The 22,888-nt window shown below is 43.7% G+C and overlaps 1 protein-coding gene and 1 pseudogene across 15 annotated transcripts in view; one reads left to right on the plus strand and one right to left on the minus strand.

Moving 5' to 3' along the window:
• The window catches only part of Limch1 (LIM and calponin homology domains 1), a 310,330-nt gene that overhangs the window by 158,927 nt on the left and 128,515 nt on the right, over positions 1 to 22,888 (plus strand). The gene's annotated exons all lie outside the window — the stretch shown is intronic.
• Positions 1,720 to 3,786, minus strand: LOC110294085 (annotated as a pseudogene).

Below are 22,888 nucleotides of genomic sequence, written 5' to 3' on the forward strand. Positions count from 1 at the left end.
CTTGACACCATAGGGCTCAGACCGAGCAAGGCATCCCTGTGAGTTTCAGAGAGCAGTGGATAATTTCCCTCTGCTCTCTTTCTGGTGGCTGGATGGGTTCCTGGGCTTTGTTTTCTGTAAGCAGTCATTTCTTCCACAGCAACCACCTGCAAGGAGCTGGAGGTTACGAAATGACTGGGGCATGTTTTACATGGCTATACTCAGTCTCCTCTCTTTGCTTCTCATGTAAGTTTTGGCAGGGGTTTCTATAGTTGTTTCTGAAGGAGGTGCTGGAAGACACTGTTGGTAAACAGCCCCCTGGCTGATGTTGGCTGTGTCCCCCCAAAGACCATAAAGAGTACAACTTGAAAAGTTGCTGTGGTTTCCCTGCCTCTCCAAGGGCTGAACCCAAGACTGACCTCTAAGACCCTGACCTCAGTCATCCTTGTGGGATGAGCAGTGGTCTGGAATTGTTTTGCCTTAACTGGCTGCTTCCTGACTCCTCTGGGCCAGAGCACAGCTCTGGTTGAATCAATTTACCGTCAGTATATGTCTTGGGACTTTCACTCCAGTCCTCATTCTGCTAGAACCGTTTCTGACAGAATCATATTTCATCTTCCTTGTTCAGCTTGAATTTTTGTACTCCCTGAAAAACTGAAGTTTCCAAGATATTGATTTTTATCCACACTGCTGCTTCTAGATTTTCACTTAGAAGTACAGGAAGATTTAGGATGTTCTTGGACATGTGATTGATTACATGTATGTAGATTGAGCCAATGTGAGGAGGTTTCTGTGTTCAAAATATTCCATCAAGGCAAAGTCCTAAACAAGTTTACAGATTTATATCTATTCACCTATTCACCTAACTATCTACTTAGCTGGTAAAGACTTTTAGGGGGACAGTGATTTGAGTAGAACGGTAAGAAAGAAAGTTGAGAAATAGTAAGCAGGGGAGAGAGAAAGAAAGTTAAGGAGGGAAGAAGGAAGGAAGGAAGGAAGGAAGGAAGGAAGGAAGGAAGGAAGGAAGGAAGGAAGGAAGGAAGGGAGACGGGGAGGAAGGAAAAAGGAAGAGCTGACTGTTCCTTTCCATCATTTCCCTTTAAATACCCCTGCTCTTTTCTGACATTGACTCAATTATAATCCCTTAAAGTTAATTCCTCTCTTCTCTTAAAATAAATGCACACAGGGACATGCCTCCTCCCCTCCCCACTTCGTCTTGCAGACATCCCTCCATCCTGGTGTTCACATTGGGTCTTGCTATGAAGGAGACCAATCTGTGCGTTTCCATAAGCCCTGGAGTGTCTCCTTTACATCAGTGTGAGTATAAACAGCAAGAAAGGAAAACCTCCTAGATATGAATCCTCATACCTTGAAAACAAGAGCTAAAGAGGTCACGGACTACTTCTTGCAATCATCCTGAAGAATTACCTATTACCAATTCCCATGCATAAGAGCCAAGGGATCCATTGACTCTCAAGAAATAATGAGCATTTGTTATCATCAGTATGTTTTTTTTTTGTTGTTGTTGTTAATATCTTGATTTGATGAAAGCTAATTGCATCAAATGTGTGAAGAAGAAAATCCCACGTAGAACCATGCCTAAGAGATTTGGATGTCAATGCCTACCATGGATCTGTCACTTTCTTCTCTAGTGAGTGTGCCTAAAACAACTGGTCGACCTCAAGGCTCAGAATATCTGATGGTATATAGTTTTGACTGTAAACATCCACATGTTATCTTTTAAAAGATATATGCTGATATATAATTGTACATGTAAATATATAGATACAGAATACATGAATTATGCTCCTCTTTTTCAATGTCCCAGAAAAAGTATTTTTAAATAAGGGTCTGGGTCTCCTGGCTTTCAGGACCCAGTTTCTGCCATGTATATGACCTTATGTCCACTTATCAATATAAACTTAGAGGACACACAAGCTCTTGCTTTCAGTAGATTTCAACACACACATACACACAAAATGGATCTGCTGTTTTTAGTTCCAGAGAGGATTGCACTATCAAGACATTCTTCCCCAGTTTTTCCAATCTCTGCTACATTTCTGTGATGAGCTTACAACTCATAATGTCTGAGTGAGCTCTTTAGGGAAGCAGAATTCAGCAGACCACAGGGACCAGCCATCCCTGTCACAGTGCTCACAAAACTATGTCCAAAGAGAGGGTGACATCATTAGACTACTTATGCCTAAACTCATCCAACACAAAGGTACTCTTGGGCAGGTAGCTGAAGGGGCAAGGGCAGCTATCTCCTGTTGGGAGCTGTTTTATTTGTTCCTTACACACAACCTGGGGGTTCTTCTTCTCTTCTCATGAACCCTTTTCTTTCCTTGGGGTATCCTTTGGAGACCAGCTCCCTGAAAACTTCTTTGTATCAAACTGGACCATTTTTTACACACAGCTTCTCCTCCCCAGTGATAACCATGAATTAATGGTTAATGCAGGTGAGGAACTGGCCTTTGGTATTGAGGAAGGTCTAGCAAAAAGAAGGCTCTAAGGTCTGTTTATAGAGAGAGCCACAGCAGGGTGCAGACATGGTGATATCAGTCTCCACTCATTACCACCAGAAACTTCCTCATCTTCATCTGTGTGTCCATCAGCCCCAGAATTCACCTCACCTCTTCCTTTGCATGTTTAGTGGCATGTTAGTTGTGGTGCTTGATGCCCAAGGTAGGGAGCACCCAGGTGCTGGCTGGAGGAATGATGTTACTATTGGCAAAGCTCGCCCACTTATACCACATGAGCTACTGCCTCTGAACTACTTCTCCACAGCTCCTCATTGCTCCACAACAGGTGACGACATTGCTGTCAAACACACAGAATCTGTTTCTACCTTCAAATGTTGGAAATTTGTGGAGAAACTCAAGGGGTCCAGTTGGTTTGGCTGAAGTGGAAGCAGGGAGCTCTGGAGAGTCTACAAACCTGATTCCCACCACAGCAATGAGGGCCTTTAAGATACCCCCATCCCTACCCCTAGTTTAGGATATGATTACAGGGTCCCAGCCACCTTTGTGGGTCTTCAGAGAAAGGGTGAGTTATGTTTGAATGTGCTAAGGTCTTCTCTGTATTCCTGTAGAGATAGTGTTTTGTATCTGAACTAGAAAGTTGGGGTTTTCATGAACTCGAGAAAGCTCAATACACATGACAGCTAAAGTTCAGTTCTATGGTACTCGCCCTGACGTGAATGAAGATTTTGCTTTTTCCTTGAACACTAGGATAAAGGCTAGTGTGCGGTACAGCACACTGGCATGTGCTTGCATAGTTGTTGCATCTTCTTTATGAACATGATTGAATGAACAACATGTGAAGGGCTGTTGTCACCAATGTTATTCTCTCACTCAGACCTTAGATCCTCTGTTAAGCCCCTCAGCCTCAGAGCTGTGCTGCCATTTGGGATATTGGGATCTTGGTTGTCAGTCTGTGATGATGATGGTGGTGGTGATGATGATGATGGTGATGATGGTGATGATGGTGGTGATGGTGATGATACAAAGATTATCTGCCCCTTTCTAAGAAGTGTGTAGCATGCATTTATTTTGTAATTAATTTTTATCATTTTGACATTCCACAAGGTCTGGTTAAGTTTTCTCCTCCCCTTCCCTCCCCCCCCTTTCTTTTTCGTGCATTCATGACAGATTTGCCGGGCACATCGAGGAACTCACCATCGTGGAAAACATCTTTCTGCAGATAGTCACATTTATATTTCTGCCCGGAATTCAACCTCTTTTCCCGTGGGGACACTTTTGTGCTGCCAGTAACCCAGTGAATTAGTGTGCCTGACTGCCCACCCATGTTCCCCAAGCCTGGTCAGCCACAGACCCGTGATTATCATGGTGGCTTTATGTGGTGTACTGTGGGTTGTAATTGGCCGACTGAATGATCAACTGCTCGGAAATAAATCTATGGCCTGTTAGAGAGCAGAAGCAGCTGGCGACAGAGCTCAAGAACATAGCAACAACCTGATAGACTGTGAACATTCTTGAGCCCTTTGAATAACAGCAATCTTTCTCTGTGTGTATGTATATGTGCCCAGGAAACATGAAAAACAAAACAAAACTTAGTAGTGTGATATTTTAAGCTGTGTGTGTGTGTGTGTGTTTTCTTAACCCTGCAGTTTTTCTTAGCAGAACTTGAAACAGACTTAGCTGTCATCTACTTTGCTCGCGTTGAGGAGAGGAATTGGGCCCAGGAGATTGCTATGGCAAGGAGAGGAAGCCATTAAAGAACGAAGGAGGCCAGGAGGAACCTCTGCTGCCCTGCAATACTCTAGCTTTCTGTTACCAAGGTCACCCTGCTCTCCAAAGCCCTGTTGGCATCATATGCATGCATCTCTAACTATCTGTCTCTTTCCTTTACTGGAGCTGTGAGTCTGAGCCCACCTTAGACACCAAACCCCTCCAGTTGTCCTCCTTCACCGCTGAATGCTAGGTCAGCCTCGTTGTCATCAGCAAGGTTAGGCTTCCCAAGTGAAGGGACTCATTTATCTATGCTAGAGCAGAGGACAGAGGACATTGTGCTATCCTAGGTGTAGCCTCCAGGGACTCCTCAGCTTGTCAAAGTTACCTCCTGGGTCTTTGATGTAAACTCTGGTTGCCAGGTGATGGGGATGCAGTCATTTGCATTATTCTCCTCCCTCTCCCACCTGTTCTGAAAACAACCCTCTGGCCTGACGCATGCCCATAGGGACTCTGGTCCCACAGGACAGCTCAGGAGCTACCTCCTTTGTGATGACTTCAGAGCTTCCTTCCACTACAAAGGAGCAAAACAGATTAATCACGATCAAGTTCAGTGCAGTGGGAAAAACTTGGGCTAAGAAAAACTTGGAGATATTTTTAGCGAAATGGAATATTTTGATGAGTATCTCTCACCTGAAATATTCCCCAAATCTTTTATTTCTAGTTTTTTTTTTTAAAGCAGCTTCACAAGGGGTATTGTATTTGAGTTGGAAAAGAAACATATTTTTATTTCCTGTCCTTGACACTGAGTGGCATTGATAAAAGCATCAAGGCCCCTTGAGTTCTAGTTTTTCCTGGTGGGTTGCAGCGAGGAGGGGCATGGCTTATGTAAGAGAGATGTTAGGTGGTATTGTGTTTTCTTTTCTTTTTCCTGTTTGTCAGCATGAGGAGAGAGTAGCTGAGAGAGTTTTCATCAGGGATGGGAAACAAAGAGAACTGAGAGAGGTTCAAAGCCAGAGTGATGGGCAGCTACCGCCATGTCATCTAAACTCTCAGTCTTTGCTTTTGGCAGGTGGCACTTGCTCATGTACAGTCTTAAGACAAAACTGCTCCATCTTGACTTGTAGGTGTCGATTCTCCACCGTTCTATTTAATGGCCATTCAGTTACTAAGCCAGTGAGTGATCGTCTCTCATGCCTGGGGTCAGGAAAGAATTCACTAGAGTGAGGCACAGGTTTGACTTTCCAAAGTTAGGTAAACAGAGAGATCATACTTTTAAATGATTGTAGGAAAAAAAAACCCAATATGTTCAGAAATGATATTCATTGCACTTTATACTTATTTGATGGTTTCAATGTGTGGGGCCATAATTCACATTTTTAAGTTGGCTCAGTTTGGAAACACGAAATATGAACAATTAACAAAATAATTGTTCCTGCCTGGCTTCCCTGTTTATCCATCAAAATGATCCAGATGTGGCCACAGACTTCCAGCAGACATTCACTAACTATTAACAAATAAAAGACTGCCTTCCATGTAGAAAGACACCCTCACACATATGTTGTATGTGCATGTACCAGTGAGTACATGCACGTGTACGCATGCATTCATGCCGATGCACTTGGGCATGTGTGTAGAGGGCACAGGTTGACAATGACTGTATTTCTCAATCATTCTCTGCCTTAGATTTTTGAATCAGGATCTCTCACTGAGCCTAGAGCTCAATAAATCATTTAGGCTTGCTAATTTGAAAGCCTTAGGGAACCTTCTGTCTCTACTTCTCCAGCACTGGAATTATAGGCATAAGCTTCAGTACACATACACACACACACACATTCATGTATGTTCTGCAGGATGGAACACTGGTCCTCATGCTTGTGCACCATGTGGTAAATGAGCTGAGCTATCTCTCAGCCCCATTTTCTAACAGGGACAATCCCCATGACCTTGCTTATATTGTGTTATACCTGTCTGACCGTGAGAGGGAATTGATGTATTTCTCTTTGCTTATCTCTACTTTCTTCTCCTCTTTAACCCCTTCATTCATTCCCTGCCCCTGAGTCTTCCAGGCACACAACCCTCCCCTGGTTTACTGTCCCACTTAGCATGTTGTTCCAGGCAATACACATATTGCTTCTACTGTGATAAATTACAATCGTATCTCGAAGTGAGCCGTACACAACACAGCAAATGTGACCCTCCAGAGTCAGCTCTAGGCTTCCTCTAGCTTAATCTTGGTTCCCCACGGGTTGCCAAGGCAACTCCTTCCCTAATCCCACCCAGTAGCTTGGGTCTTCACTACTAAAGAGCCAAAGGCTTGCAAATGGGGACTTTCTTTACCCTTGCTGTTTTGTGACACCCCCCAAATTTGTTTAACTGAAAAATCATTGTAGCTACTTGTGGGGTACTATAAGATGTTACAGTCTAGGGTGATTTGCCAGGTCCTGTCCATCACCTCACACACGTCCAATTTTGAGGTGGGAGCATTTGAAACTGACTCTGGGAACTTGAAGCAAGCATCATGGTTCCTCACAGATATCACCATGCCATGCAGGAGCTCACCTGTTCCCTCGGTCTAAATGAGACCTCGTGTCTGCTGAGCAGCACTGTCCCGGCCACGTCCTGTTCTCCTCACCAGTCTGTGGTCACTGCCAGGCTGCTCTGTCCTCTATGAGTTGGACTCTTTTTAGATTCCACAGGTGAGACTGTGCAACCCTTGCCTCCCATTGCTTATGAATGTCAACAGTGTAAATTATGGAGCCCCGTCATTCCGCTGAGCCTACTTTCTGTGAGCCGATCTTGGGACAGCTTGTTCAACTTTATTGAGTAGAGTAAGGAGTAACCTTAGCATGAACCCCAGGGGGCTATGGCTAGGCTTCACCAAGCTGTGTGAGCAGAGTAATTCAATTTCTTTCTGCCCAGGGCGTGACATGTGATCCCAAGCAGTTGATGATGGTCACTGCTGTGGTGCGTGGAGGTTAATGTCACTCATATCCTTCTCTGGACTTCTTCATCTGTGGGGTGGCACAGTAATAGCATCTAACCAATTGATTTGTGAGGAACAAAGGCACATGGGTTGACTCAGCATGCTGTCTAGTCCTAATGAACTCTCAAATGAGTGTTGACTTGGAAGACCATTACGGTTCCCCTGTGTATGGCTTCTCTCTGTTTGAGGTTCAGGCTTGGGACCTGAACTGTTCCACCTCTGTGATGAACCCCTTGCTCTCTTGGTTTCTATTCTGCATTTGAAGTGTGTTCTGAGCTTTAACACTTGGAATAATCTTTCCCTTTAAAACATTTTAGCAATGATCACAATACTCATTTGTTTCTAAAATCCTGTTCATGAGAATCCTGTTTGAGAACTTCCTTGTTCTTACCCCAAAAAACAAAAAAACAAAACAAAACAAAAAACAACAACAACAACAACAACAAAAAACCCTCTAAGGACCCTGGCAAATTTTCTCCATGTTAAAAAGAAAATTTTCATTTGATTAATGACACCATGCCCTGGCCCTATCCCAAAGTATAATTGATCAAGCTTTAATCCTCCCAAAGTCATTCTGATTTTCTATAGTTATATTTTAAATTTATAGACCGTTGGCCAGTTTCATAAAAAATTAACTACCAATGCCTTGCAGACACACACTTGGTGGATGCTGGGCTGCGCCTCTCACCACTAGCAGCAGCCTTTACCTGGCCCATGGCTTACATCTCCACCCAGTTTTCTTCCCTATTGGAGCACAGTCATGGGGATCTGGTTTCCATAATAAAGGCAGAAGGACCAGGAATGCAGTGTGGCTTCCAGCCAAGACCTTAGGAGAGCAGCCCTGTAGCCATCTCTTAGGAGAGCAGCCCTCTCTTAGGAGAGTAGTCCTGTGGTGCAGGCCAGGCTTTGTCTCCAAAGCAGAAGAGCATGAATTTCCCCATTTGTGAAAGGAAAGAATATGGAATGATTTCAGCGCGCATGACACCCGTGAGACTTGGGGCTGGAGTCTTTCTCACTAGGCTCCCTGGGATTCTGACTATTAGTGATGGCAAACTTCAGCTGAATGCTCTCTACCTGTCAATAGTGTTAATGACAGTTAACATCCCTCTGATGTTTAAACATCTGTGTCCTCAGTTGAGGGGACAGTAAAGTGGGTAAGCATTTGCTGTGCAAGCATGAGGACCTGAGTTCGAATCCCCAACACCCATATGAAAAAACTAGACAAGGCCGTGAGCTTTAATAGGCAGATCCTTGGAACGCACTGGCTGGCATGTCTAGCCGAAATGGGAAGTTATTGATTCAGTGAGAGACCCTTGTCTCAAGGCAATAAGTCAAAAGGCAATAGAGGAAGACACCCCCAATGTCTTCCTCTAGTCTCTCCATGCCTGTCCATGGTAGTGGGGGTGGGGAGGCACACACTTGTACATACCATATACACACATGTATACAACACAGATACACACACAGGCACACACACACACACCCCTAAAACAGTATTTAAAAGATCTGTTTCCTGTTTACAAAAAGGTAAGAGTTAAAATGTTATCTGAATTCTGGTTGGTTCATTATATTAATTATATTAAATATATTACATTATACTATACTATACTATGCATGTCATATTATATTATATTATATTATATTATATTATATTATATTATATGCTCTAATAATACCAGCTGGCTAAATGGATAAGAAAAATCACCTGATACTGTTAGCTTATTCCACTCTTCTAGGCATTTAAAAATTTGAGTCTCCCAGCTTCAGAATGCAGACTAAATGGCTTGGGCTTATCTCCCTCACCATCTCTGGTGTACAGAGTTGGACTCACAGGCTCTTGGCCTGAAATTCTAAGTAATCGCTGTCAGGAAGTGGGCAGAAATTCTTCCCTTGCTCCTTGTTTGTGTAAATAATGAGTGCCATGGCAACAAGATGCTAACAGCCAGATGAAGAGCAGAAACATATGGAGAGACATGGGAGACTTGAGAAAGGACATTTGAAAGAAGGCCTTTATTTGACTCATCTTGGTATGACCATGTTGCTGACATAGTTGTCAAGTGTATTTTATGAACTTAGTTACTAAGATTAGTGAGTTAATTGATATCTCAGTCTTGTTCTACCAACCACTTATAAAATATCTTAATATAGTTGAAAATAAAAGCTTTGACCATGGAAAATATCAATATAATCAAAAGATAAATATATAGTTTCTGTGATTGGGATAGTAACTTGACTTTAGTTTCCTAGTGCTGTAGCAACAAGCAAAATATGATTAATTATGTAAGGTTCAATGCCCATGAGAATCACACCAATTTTTCATGAAAAAAGAAAGCTATGTATGCATTATATATATACATCTATATTATATATACATATATACATATGTATGTATGTATGTATATATATATATATATATATATATATATATATATATATATATATAATAGATACATATATAAAAGATGAACTCTGATTCCAATGTGTCGCCTATGTCTCTGCCTCCGGGATAGAGACCAGTGTCATTCAAGATGGAAAGTTTTGGAAGTCATTGTCAAGACAGCTGGCCAATTCGGTAGACCAGATGGTTCTTGAGCAGTGACGTGTGCCTTTCGCTCCTCCAGCTCTATCTATAGACTCCATGAGTCTCACTGACTTCTTATAATCATGGACATTTATTACAGCCTTGGCTTATATTGCCAAACTAATTAGAGAGCATTCAAAATGGCACTCAGCACTCAACGTTTCCATAGAGAATGGCTAAAAGGAAAATCAGGCTTGTGAGATACGCTTTTCTTTATATAGTCTTATGAAATGAATGTTAAGTTTACCAACTCATTATGGACAAATAATGAGAATCTTCCAGGTACTGGGCTATTTTTCCAGCCCTTGGCTGTAGAAATACATAGATAAGAGTTCAAACAGGAGTGTTTACATAGAGCAGAGCAGGGGACTGTGACTCCCTTTTTCACAGCCCGGGTTAGGAATGGTTCTTATGCCTTTAAAGGGCTGAAGAAATGGGAAGAGAAGAATGCTGTGCGGCATGTGGAAATGAAGTGAAATTCTAATTTTTTAATCTGTAAACACTGGACTTGGCCATGCTCCTGCATTTGTGCAACATCTTGGTTACATTCCTTTCATAATGGTGGGGCTTGAGCAGTTACAACAGAAACCATGAGGCCCTCAAGCCTGAAATGATGTGTCAGTTGGTTTCTTAAGAAAATTTGCCAAGTCCCATAGTAATGGGAAGTGGGCTTGCCATGTGTTAGTGGGCAAGGGGCAGCCTCTGTGACTCACTTCAGTTCATGTGGTTTATCCTTTATATCCCTACATATTGATCTCTAAAACTTGGCGCCCAATCAGCCTGCATCAGGATCTACATGAGAGGAAGAAAGGATTCCCTAGAAACCTGGAACCACAGGCCCGGCACCCAGGACTCTATAATCAATACTGCTGTGCTCATGGGGCCCCGGCTCTTGTTCTAGAGTCTGAGTTTTCTTTGCCCCTTGTTGCTTTGCTCTCTGAGGCTGCCCCTCACTAGCCTGTCTAATAGTAGAAGCATAAGCATTTGCAAGTTTTCTATCCCAAAATGCTCAAATCCCACCCCCTTCTTGTCCATCCTAGGCACTGATCCCATTCCTTGTTACTGACATGTTTTCTCAGGAGCCTGGATAAAACGGCTTTTTAACGTGTTTGCTTAGTATGTTCGCTCTCTGTAAGGCTTTGCATCGGATGTCACTATTTAACTGTAATCATTGGAAAGCTTGATGTAAGCTGAGGTGGGACCAGCTTGAAGACTTAAGAGAGGAGACTTCAGGGCTCACGGGAGTGGCGTAAAATCATCCACTTAGGACATTACATTAGCGCTCAGAAGGAGTTATTATTATTACTATTATTATTATTACTATTTTAATGGAACTATTCTAGTTTTCCAAGTCTGAAAGGAGACTTAGGTGATTATTCTGGCAGCTGTCACTGGTGCTGCTTGTCATCTGGGTTCACGCATCTTAGGGATCTCCTCCCCTTTATGGAAGTGTGACCCCTGATGCCTGGACACTCCTCAGTCAAGGGCAGCTGACTTCCCCTGTTATTTCTGACCATGTGAACATCTAAGGTGCCCGCTGCCATGAATTCAGGGTTCTAGCCATGAAAGGCAGGATGGACCACCTTTGGAAAACCGATTACCTGTTGAGGGAGGCAGACATTTCAACTTAGGATAGCCCCTCGGTGCCGTGGGAATACAAAGAGGGACATTAATGGACCCCACTTGGGAATTTGGGGAAAGTTATTTTGGGTAGATAAAAGGAGAGTTTTAAAATTTTGTTTCAGTGTTTTAAATTTGCCTGGCATGCATGGTCCAGGCAGATGGAAGAACATGAGGGAATGTGCAGAAAGACAGAGTAACTGTACAGAGCAGAGTAGGCTCTAGTGGGGAAACAGGAGGTTAGGCAGAAAAGGACCAAGAACTGAGAGCCTGGGTACCAGGTCTCAGGACTTGGGATCCTTTCTGATGAGAATCCAAAGAAATTGTGCTAACTATGCATGACAGGGTTGCAAACAGAGCAGTAGGCTGGCCAAGTATCCCAGGGTGGACCTGAAGTCCTGGTACCTTGATGGTGAGCTCCCACTGAAGGTTCTAGAACCAGTGGCTATAACAGTCTCTCTTGAATCTAGCTACTGGTGGCTATCTCTAGCATCTTTCAGTTTTTAAAAAGTTAAACCAACCATTTATTATATACAGACTATGTGCTACATCTTGTTCCATTGTAATGTATGGTAATGTAAAAGCAAAATGCAGATCGTTCCTGCTTCAAGTGCTCAGATGGAGCAACTTCAGAGCAAGGCAGGGGTAGCTCCACGCCAGTGGCCAGTTTCTAAGCTCAAAATCAGCGAAGCCTAGAACTCCAATCCCTATAAAACCAAGGCTCTTTTCTTCAGAGCCACTAAATTTTAGAACCAACTCTAAGGAAAAAGAACTAGTTTTTGTTTTTTTTTTGGTTTTTTTGTTTTTTAACATGGATAAGATTCCCTACCATCTCTCTTTCCTTTTTTTCTTTTTATGAGTGCCCTTAAACTATGTAATGACTGCTAGGTCTACAAGAACAGTAGACAAGTTGTCAATTGCTCACACATCAGAGATAGATAGGCTTAGGGCATTGCTCCGGCCAAAATGGTGAGGTGACCAAGCATGGCTTCAAGTGTCTGTCCTGCTGATGGATTCCCTGAGATTACTCGGCTCTTCCATTGATAGCCATGCAACATCAGTCCTGGACACTCACCACTATGCCAAGATCTATTTTCTGACATATGCATCTAGGTCTCCTGTTTCTAGATATGGTCTCATGAGTTGATTTTTCTAAATGCAGAAAAACCATTTTTTCTTATGTTCTGGACATATGATTTTTCTTTAATTTTTTCTTTTAGATTTACTTGTCTTATTTTATATGCATGAATTTTTTTCTCATATTCATGTTTGTATACCACATATATACCTGATGCCTGAAGAAATTAGAAAAAGGTACCAAATCACTAGAAACTAGAGATCTGGGTAGTTGCGAGCCACCATGGCGGGGCTGAGAATTTGAACTCTGGTCCTATCTGCAAGAACAAGTGCTTTTAACCACTGAACCATGTCTCCAGATCCTATATTGTTTATTCGTTATTGTCAATTCGGGCTGAGATGGCATTAGCTCATTTAACAGTTGAATTACACATTTGGGCTTCTCTCTCATGTCAAGCTAAAAAAAAATGAAAGCAAAATGTGTGTATGCGTGTGTGTTGTGTTTGATTTTCATCCATTACTGTTGAATCATCTGTCTTCAATGTCTTACCCTTCAAGTGTTGGATTTTGTAAAGGATTTTTGAAATATATATTGAATTAGCTTAATTAATTAATTAATTAATTAATCAATTCATTCATTCATTCAGCGAATGTTTATCATGTACCTACAAGAACCAAATACTATGCCCAGATTGAGGTATGGGTGACACCCTCTCTCTTATGGCATTCACGATAGGCTGCAATAGACCTTAAAGGTTTGGCGATCAGCTTCAAGGCATTGTCAACGTTGCTGCACCTTTCAAACTGGAGGCCTCTCTGTTCTATTTAGGAGCTCCTGCGTTTGATTAAAATTCTAGTCATTGCCCTTTGATTGATAGTTGGGGGTTTGCAGAGATGTTCACACAGCTGCGTGATCAAGGCAAGCATAGTCAGCGGATGTGGAAACTGTTCACAAATTAAAAACGCAGGCTTCTGGTGAGTGTTATGAACTTGATCAACATCGCAGATCTGTTCATTTAGCAGGGGTTTCCTTCCACTTCACCATGGGGTGTTCAAACATTTCCCCCTGAGCTGCCTAATGGGCATAAGCTGTGGGACACTTCAGATGTGGGAGTGTGTGATAAATACTTAACTCCAAGCAACGGATGCTTTCTGTCCCTTACACCGTATGGCATGCCCTGGGTGCCAGCCAGCTGAAACTCTCCTGCTGGTTCTCAACACCCCATCAGTATTGTTTGGGGTGTTGCCCTTTCTCATTTGCTGATACGGGTGGATGTTGAAGCTGCCTCACCCCGGCTGACCCAACATTCAAAATGCAAAGTACGCTCAGTTCTTCATTTATTTTCACCAAACATCAAGAATCCACCAAGCACCAGCAACGCTGCTTCAGTGGATAAAACAGCTGCTCTTGAGGAGCCCACTATCCGACGTGAAGACATGAAGACGTGAAGACATGCGGCCATTACTCATGAGTGGGAAGGTCAGGAGATTTGCTAGGCAATAAATTCAACAAGCAGGGGCACACAACACTGGGATAAAAGGAAGAAGGCCTTACTTTTGTTTAAAAGAAAAATCAGGTTGGTTTAACTTGAGCAAAGATCTAAGAAAAATAAGAAGGTAACCAGAGAGCTATTGAAATCTATCAACCATGTAGATATGACAACTTGGCACCAAGGCCACCAGGCCCATCAGATGGTGCCACCAGCCTCCAGATGACACTAGTGTCTAGTTTCTAAGTGCTGGAGACAAGACATTGGATACTTTGCATATATTCCTTAGAAACTGCTGGCAGATGAGTTTTGTTATCAATACCCACTTATGGCTGAGGAAATGAAAACTCCAGATTAAGTCGCAAGCGGCAGCTGAGACAGGATTTGAATCGGGCTTTGAACTCTGACACCAAAAGCCCGAGTGTTTCTCTCTTTGCCATGTGGCTTATCTTGCGTTTGGAGCCTTTGTGGGAATGAGCCAGAACTAAATCAGGAGTTGGAGGGGTGTGCTGGGTATAGTGGGTAAGTGACTGGGTACAGTGCCCACTGGTAGAGCCCTTGCCTGTCATGCATTAGGCCCTGAGTTTTCTCCCCAAGATCAAAAGAGGATTCCATGTGGGTGGGTGGGTCCTGAAAGACAGAGGATGACATTGCTAATAGTCTACAAAATTCTCCTCCGGATGGATTAACTTTTCCCAGGAAATCTCACTCAACAAGGCAAAAGGCATTTCGAGTGTGACTTCCAAAGAGGCCATCCATATTCTTTGAATATGAATTTATCCTGTCCATTTTTTTTTTTTTTACTAATGACTATTGTTGGGCTAGATCTCTAGTTCCTTTAGGTACCCAGGCAGTTCTTGGCATTGAGTAGTGATTGCTTAAAAGCTCAGGCCACAGAGCTTCCTTCTCTTTCACTGTCTCAAACCCAGCCATGGAGTGGCCGATTGCGGAATATTCACATTTCCCTAGAGTAATGTGTGACTGCAGAGTCCCTCATTCCTGGTGCTTAGGAACTCGGTGTCAGTAAGTCATCGTGAGCCGGCAATGTTGTGAAAGTTAAGATAAGTGTAAAATTGTGTTTTGAGACCTATAAAAGTGGGGTCGTACAAGGGAGCCCTGTATATTAGTCAGTGTAGTTAGTACATTAATAAAAACACAGCCGTACTCAACCACATGCTGAGAATTTACAAGCGTTTGGGTGGGATGATTTGAGAAACTGAGAAAATAAGGCAGTTTTAACTAATGCCCTTTTCTTTCAATAAATAACCCTGAATCAAGCACAGGCACATAAATGGATTTGTTTTGTTAAAATTTATACCTCCTGTGCGTGTGAGGGGAGATCTAGGGGAGAAGCCAGTTAGTTTTAAGGGGGTGGGAACATAGATTAGCATTGGAAAGCCTGCCTAGTGTATGTTAGGTCAAGCGCACCCCCAAACACTGAGAGTTTAAGACACCATTAGAAATATAGAATGACGAGAAACTTTGATTTCCCAGAATTCTTTCCCCATACCATAGAGTTGAAAGGGATCCTTCTGAGAGGGACACAGTGTCCCAAATGTAAACTCCCACAGGTGTCTTCTATTCAGTTAGGCTCTTATGGTCAGGCCTCAGTTGTGAGGCTAATTAAAACAGCTTGAGAGCCAACCTAGTACCAACGCAAACCCTTATCTTCCCTGAAGGGTGGCCTGGCCAGTGTGTGCCCCTGCACTGGCCTTGCCTGGCTGGAGCTTCAGGGTACCTCAGGGATGCCTCCCAGGGTCTGGCTTCAGTTTCCTTAAAGGTTCCAAGTATAGCTGCTACATACACATCAGACCAAATGGAAGTCACCAGGAAACACCCCTTGCCTTTAGGCAACCTTTTCACACATTGGTGACAACCCTTGGGCCATTCTACTCTCTTCTAAAAGAGTCTTTTAAAAAAAAAAAAACAAAACCAACCAGTAATTATTTTGTAGAACTTCAAAGCTTGTCTCTCAGGGCTGTAAAAGCAGGGATAAGAAGCACTGGTGTTAGATCTCACAGGCATTCCTTGAAAGCAGGCATGGTATCCTTTGAACCATTGGCCAGGGAAGTGTCCTGGAAACCAAAGAGACTTCCTCTCAATCAGAAGTTTATTGGTTCCTTCCCTGGCAGGCTACATTCCTTATTCTTCTCAATGGCCTGCCTGGTTTCATTTCCTGTCCCTTTATCCCACTCTCCCCACCTCCCAGTGTCATTCCTTTTCCTCCCTTCCCTCTTCAGCGATGAGACAAGCCTGACTTGACTGACCACCCTTAGGGTGACCTAGTTCATGTCACCCCTCTGAAGCCCCCTTTGGGTGGGCTCCCATCTCCCGGTACAGCTCCCTAAGGTACAGTTAGTCACCTCCCACTGAAAGATGTGTCTGGGATTTTCCTCTTGAGACAGTAAACTCTATGCAAGTCTGCCTGTTCCTTCAGTGTGTGGCGTGATTATAGCTCATGGGTGATTGGATTACTTTAATGCGGCGAGTAGGCTTCCTGTTGTATGGCAGGGCTGCTCTTGTTAAAATGTGTGGATTTTGCATTTAAATACTTATTTCCATAAACAAGCTGTCACCCTCTGATACTGTGTATTTAGCTAGCTTTATGAACCAGATACAGTTTTGTGTTGTGTTACCCAAGAAGACCTCATCTCTGTGAATTTTTATCTGGTTTGGTAGATTGACTTGGACCAGTGGAGAGGGTTGGGAGAGTGGACAGAGGAGGCAGACTTTGTTATTTGTTTTTAAAGAACATTCTTTAGCAATTGCAGACTGTAATAAAGTGCCCATGCTCCCATTACTAACAGAGCAATGCTAAGCATGAATGGGAAGTCTAGCTGCAAGTGACCCTTCTCGGATACCTACAGCCTCCTTCATTTTTCTTCAGACATTCTTGCAACCTGTGCCCTGTCTCTGAAAGGCCTGTAGGAAGAAGGGTAACTATCCTCTGGATCTCGATCTGCCCTTCTTCTAGAATGCCCTCGTGGTAGGACCACACTGAAGCCTGTCACTGTCACAGTTGCTAGCCCTCACCTCACCATCATCTCCTTCTTGTTGGTCTACAAAACTCATTAGCTCCATTCTCCAGCTCTCTCCTTTCCTGAGCCTGTCTACATCTCTCCAATTCTTCCCTCTCCATCCTTCTCTCTAAGGCACACTTGTGCATCACAGCTCATTACCTCCTGTCATGGTAACCCTGTCTACTTACCATCCTCCCCAGAGTTTAAACCTGAGGCAAAAAAGATACCCTGCTGCCTCCTACAGAACCGATCACATTGCTCACTCCCTGTGTGGCATCACCTTCCCTTGTATGGCCCTTCCCTACAACGTATGGTCCCCCTGTGTGGCCCTCAGCCTATCCCTTTATCAGGATTCTTCATTTTCTTAAGGACCCATTTTCCTTTAAAGGCCACTCTACCTTCTCAGCCTTCAAGCTGGTGCCATTCCCAAAACTCAGCCTTCCAGGGGGTCGCTCCACAGGCCTGTAAATTCTCCCTGAGCCCTCCCCATCACAGACACCTTTTCCTACTGACTGTGTACGAGCTCCTACCACACATGAGGATTATGTCACTCCTCTGAAGAGCTTTCAAGGCCACACAAGACTGACTGAAGTAAAAGGCACAAGGAAAATCTGAGCTCCATTCTGGTCCAACAGGCTCTGAGGCAAATGCATGTATGTGAAGAGCCCAGTTCACTCCTATCTCAAATGGAGTTACCTCTCCTAACACTCCATCCTCATGCAGCCCCTTTCTGCTGCCTTTCTTAGATTTGGGCACAAAGCAATTACGACCCCCTTTTTGTCCCAGGAGTTCAGACCCATGATCCGATCCAAGACATGACGTACATCTATAGAAGGTGCCAGACTCTTCCTGGCCCTGTATTGTCTGATCAAACCTCTCTAGAAAAGAACTAGAAACAGAGCTGTCCAAGCATACTGCAAAGCTCTTTGTGGCTAGTTATCTCTTTCTAGTTCTTTCTTCAGGTTGAAAATGTTATATTTTAAATGTAGTCTTGCTTTGTGTGCTGTGCTGTGCTTGGTAGTGTTTTGGTTTTGTTTTTTTCCAGATCTGCATGGAATTCTCTATAGGTAGAAAAATCTAGCTCTGTACGGCTGATTGCTTTGTAAATCTTGGTGAGTCAGGGCTTGTTCATAAACAGCGAGGACATTCAGGTTCTGTTCTTTGAGGCCAGCGGTACATGAGTGGAATGCCAAAGAGCTCATTAGAATGTATAGTCATGGCATTCGTGGGAATGGGTCGGAGGAAAAGGCTGTAAATACATCTGGGGCTTCAAGTCTTGTGTGCGTATTTCAAGGAGAAATATGTGCTTGCCGTTGCTATATGAAAATTAGTTTATACAAGTTCTTTAAATACCTCTTGATCCTAAGTTCCTATTTCTGGGCATTAAAACAAAATGACAAAAAGAAGAGAAAAAAGAGAAAAAGGAAAACGAGAGAGGGGGAGAGACAGAGAGACAGACCAAGAGACAGACAGAGAAACAGAAAGACAGAGACAGATGGGAGGGGGAGAGGGATGCACTATAAATTTCCAACAATGGTAGATTCAGAGTGTCTACCCAGAATTCAATCAACGAGAGACTTAGGGAGAGAAGCTGGGAAAATTACCCAGCACTCCTGTTCTTTATGCCTCCTAATTACACTGTGAAGAAACTGAAGGATGTCACAAGAGCATAAACATTTTCCCGAAATGGCATTTAAGAATCCACAGCCATCTCCCCAGGGGCCTTGAAAATCCCCTCCTGTCTGGAGAGGACTCTGGTGGTGTCCCACTCCCTGCAACCTCTCCTTCCTTATAGACATCAGGGTTGATTTGTGGCTTGAGATTTGGCTTTACTTTCTCTTCTGTTCTGTGACTTCTGAGCCACTTTCCAAAGTAGCCAAAATGACATGAAGTGACAGGCAGAGTCTGGTGGCACCCCTTTTTTGGGGGGTGGCTCTATAAACCTCTCCTAACTTTGCATATAGTGGGCTTCCTTATGTTCCAGTCCAGACTTTCTGTAAACTTCCTGTAACACTGCCTCATCTCGTCACCAGTTAAGGAACTGGATGAGAAATTTTGTTTTCTCCTTTTCAAAGTGATGATAAGTCAGACTTTCTAAGTGGTATGTTTGACTCTCCCTGGTCTCTGGTAGCAGTTAAAGAAGGCTAAAAGTGTCCATTAATCAAGTATCTGGAAGTGAAAGGAAAGAGGAACTATCAGGGAGTCTGGTGTTAGCATAACAATTCTGGTGAAAAGCTAAAATAGAAGGGCGGTAATTTTGCTTTATCATAAATTAGCATGCATCCCATCTGCCTGCCCTAACAGTATAATGTGCACTCTCAGCCAAGTGTGCGGTCAATAGCAAATAGCAAAATTCCACATTGTTACCTCTTATGATCTGGGCTAAGGCACGGTCACTTTGGCTGTAGTTATGGGTGAAGAAATGGTTAGTTTGGAAGGTGTAGACAAAGCCTGGGAGTAAGTGTGAGTTGCTGTATCTGATTCTGTGGGGCAGATGTATCACACACACACATACACAGACCACCACCACCACCACCACCACCACCACCACCACCACCACCGCTACCTTATTTGGGCAGATAGCAGGGAATGAGGCCCAGGGAGAGTTGCCCATTCTGCACTATTGATATCAGAAATGATCGATGTTTTTAGAAGGATCTCTAAAATGGAATGAGTTGTGTCATCATGTTGTGTAGGGGGTTATAAAAAGGACTTAGTTTCTCCATTACAGCATTTCTAAACTTATTGTTTTTTTTCCATGTGTGTTACACACATGAGTATACACTCATGTTCAGGTGTGCAGACCCATGCATGCACCTGCAGCGAGCAGAGAACCCTCCTCCACTTTTCTTCACCTGATTTAGTTCTTCTCTCGTCTTAAACTTGGCCGGAATGTATGTGGGTGTGCACATGGGCATGAGAGTGCACACGAATGAGTGTTCCCGTGCACATGGGAGCTGGAGGTTGACGTGATGTTGCTCCATGGTCATTGTCTACTTTTGTCTTGTTTTGTGATAAAGATTAGTTTTTATTTTTTTTTTAAAGTGTGTGTGTGTGTGTGTGTGTGAAAGAGAGAGAGCGAGAGCGATAGCGATAGCGAGAGAGAGCGAGAGAGAGAGAGAGAGAGAGAGAGAGAGAGAGGAGGGGGTGCCTTGTGAGCACATTTCCCTCTAATTTTGTGAGACAGGGTCTCTCACTGAACCTGGAGCTCACTGATTGGCCTGTGAACCCCTGGGGTCTGCCTATCTTCACCATAAGCACTGGGGTCACAGATACGCGCTTTTCCTATAGGTTCTGAGAATCTGAACCCAAGTCATTGTGATTGAGCTGTAATCTCCTTACTCACTGAACTGTTTTCCCTCAAAACCTAACGAGATTAAACTGAGCGACACTGATTTTAATGAGGATAGATTGTTACATAAAACTTCCAACTTCTGTGCTGAAGTGGGGAAGGACTAATCCACTGTGAATAGCTGGAGGACTGTGTTAGATTCTTACTGTGTGGTTCTTAGTACTGTCACCTTCCAGCTCGGTGACAATGTTAGGTCACAGAAGCTTTCTGATCTTTACTGTCCTGGATCTGCAAAGCCTAGTGGCAATGCAGTCAAGGAGCTATTGCATATAGAAGATATGGCATGTATCAAATGGCTCGCACTAGATGGGCACATAGTAGGCACTCAGCAAACATCACCTAATATCATTGTTATCCTATGTGCCCTATGTAGGTACAATATTCCTTTCCAAGATAACCTGGAAAAAATGCAATTAATTAAATTCTTGCAGCTCGCTTACAAAGTGAAGGGAGCCTTCCCCAGCTGTGAGTAACCAGCTGATACGTTTTAATACTTTTCTTAGCAACAGGGCAGAATTCAATTAATTACACTGAAAGACACCAGAAAGAAAGATAGCAGATTTCTTTCTTCCACTGATTTTTGTCTGCATTTTTAAAAAATGTTTTCCTGTGTGGGCTGCATATCGGTGTGCATATTTACATATGTGGAGGCACACGCGTGCGCGGGTGCACCTGCACATTGGTGTATGTGCATTGTGGGGACCTGAGGTTGATGTTGGAAGTCATTCTCCTTCCACCCTTCTGCTGATTCCATGAGGCAGGTCTCTTACTCAAACCCAGAGGGCCCTGATATGGTCTTGCGAGGCAGCTTGCTAAGGAGCTCTGCTATCTGTGTGTTTGGAAGCTAGAATGACAGTTAGACCACCACAACCATCTGACATTGACATGGGTATCTGGAGACCTGAACCTCATGCCGTTCCAGCAAGGCTTGAATTGATGAGCTATCTTCCCGGTCCTTAATCTGTTTTGTTTACTGAGGAATTTGGGGAAATTTCTAGGGAGCCCAGCACGCAGATGTCTTGAACTGTGCTTTGGAGAACAACATACCCCTTCCTTGCTGTGTTGGTTCACTTTTCTCTTGCTGTGATAAAACACTGAGTGAAACCAAATTGCAGAGCAAAGGGTTCATTTGGCTTACAGGTTGCAATCCATCACTGAGGGGAGCCTAGGAAGTGACTCAAGACTAGAGTCAGGAACTGATGCAGAGACCTTTGAGGGATGCTGCTTACAGGCTAGCTTCCCCTAGTTTGCTCAGCTACCTTTCCTACACAGCTGGAGCTCACTTCCTAGGCATGATACCACCCACACTGGGAGGAGCCCTCTAACATATTAGCATTTGAGAAAATGCTCACTGACATCCCCCCAAGGGCCAATCTGATGGTGGCAATTCCTTAATATAGGTTCCCTCCTCCCGGGTATGTCTAGATGTGTTGGGTTGACAAGAAGTAAGGTAACTACAATGTCCTCTTGCACAGTGAGCTAACACTGTTCGTAGATTCTATGACGAGCAATGTGCCTGCTTCCCTTCCTGCACAGGAGCTGTGCACAGGAACCATGTGTTACTCTTCGGTTGGTTTGCACACGTTTCCTCATGTGAAGGAACATCCCGGTCCTCAGCCCTAAGAGGCTTCCATCAGAGGGGAAGACAAAGGCTCCATTTCACTTTGATTGCTTCGGTATTATGGCTTCACCAGTCAGAAATTTTACAGTCAGGGGGTCCTGTTGAGTCTGAGAAAAATGCTGTGTGTGTGTTTTTAGCACCTCTGTGTTCCACCCAGAGCGGGAAGGCCTCTGAAATGGCTTCTACTCTTTTTATACCTGAGGAAATGATGAAGCTGAGGTGATTAAGTGACTTGCCCTGAGCCTCTCAGCTAGCAAACAAGGAAACAACAGCTCTTGTTTATTGAATGTTCTTCATGGTCCAAAAGCACTCTCTATCCTTTGCATATTATTTCAGCTGTTTCTAATATAGGGTATAGATAATATTCTTCCCCTAATTTTACACATGAGCAAAGTCCAGAGTTCAGTAGCAACCCACTTAGGGTCATGAAGCCGGAATTAGAAAGCAGGTGACCAGTCTGTCCTGTAATTAATTGCCATGGCTACCAAGCCATGGGGATTATGTAATGTCCAGAGTTTAAAAGACCATACTGCAACACTGAGCGGCCTTTATGACTCTTCCCATCCATTTACCCTGCTGGCTGAACTGGGACTAGAGCCCAGATCTAGGATACTTCCAGCTTTTCCCACTGTGGCCTATGCTGGTTAGCATTTACACCACTAGAACAAATTACCAGAGGCAAACAACTTAAACGATTCAAGATTTAGTCTGGCTCAGGGTTTCAGTTCAGAGTTAGCTGGACCTGTTGCTTCGGGCTTAAGGTAAGGGCGGAAACCATGGTGGTGGGAGAGTGGGGGGTGGGGTGTGGTGCCTGTTCACCTCATGGCACCGAGAAGAAAGGGGACCAAGTCACCCTTCAGTGGCACACGCCCAGCCATCTGCTTCTTCCAACCAGGATCTCCCTCCTGGTGTTCATTATCTGGTGTCATTACATAATGAACACATGAACAAGACAGTCCACTCATTGGGCCA

The sequence above is a fragment of the Mus caroli genome, chromosome 5 (genome assembly GCF_900094665.2).
Source record: "Mus caroli chromosome 5, CAROLI_EIJ_v1.1, whole genome shotgun sequence".
Classification (NCBI taxonomy): Eukaryota; Metazoa; Chordata; class Mammalia; order Rodentia; family Muridae; genus Mus; species Mus caroli.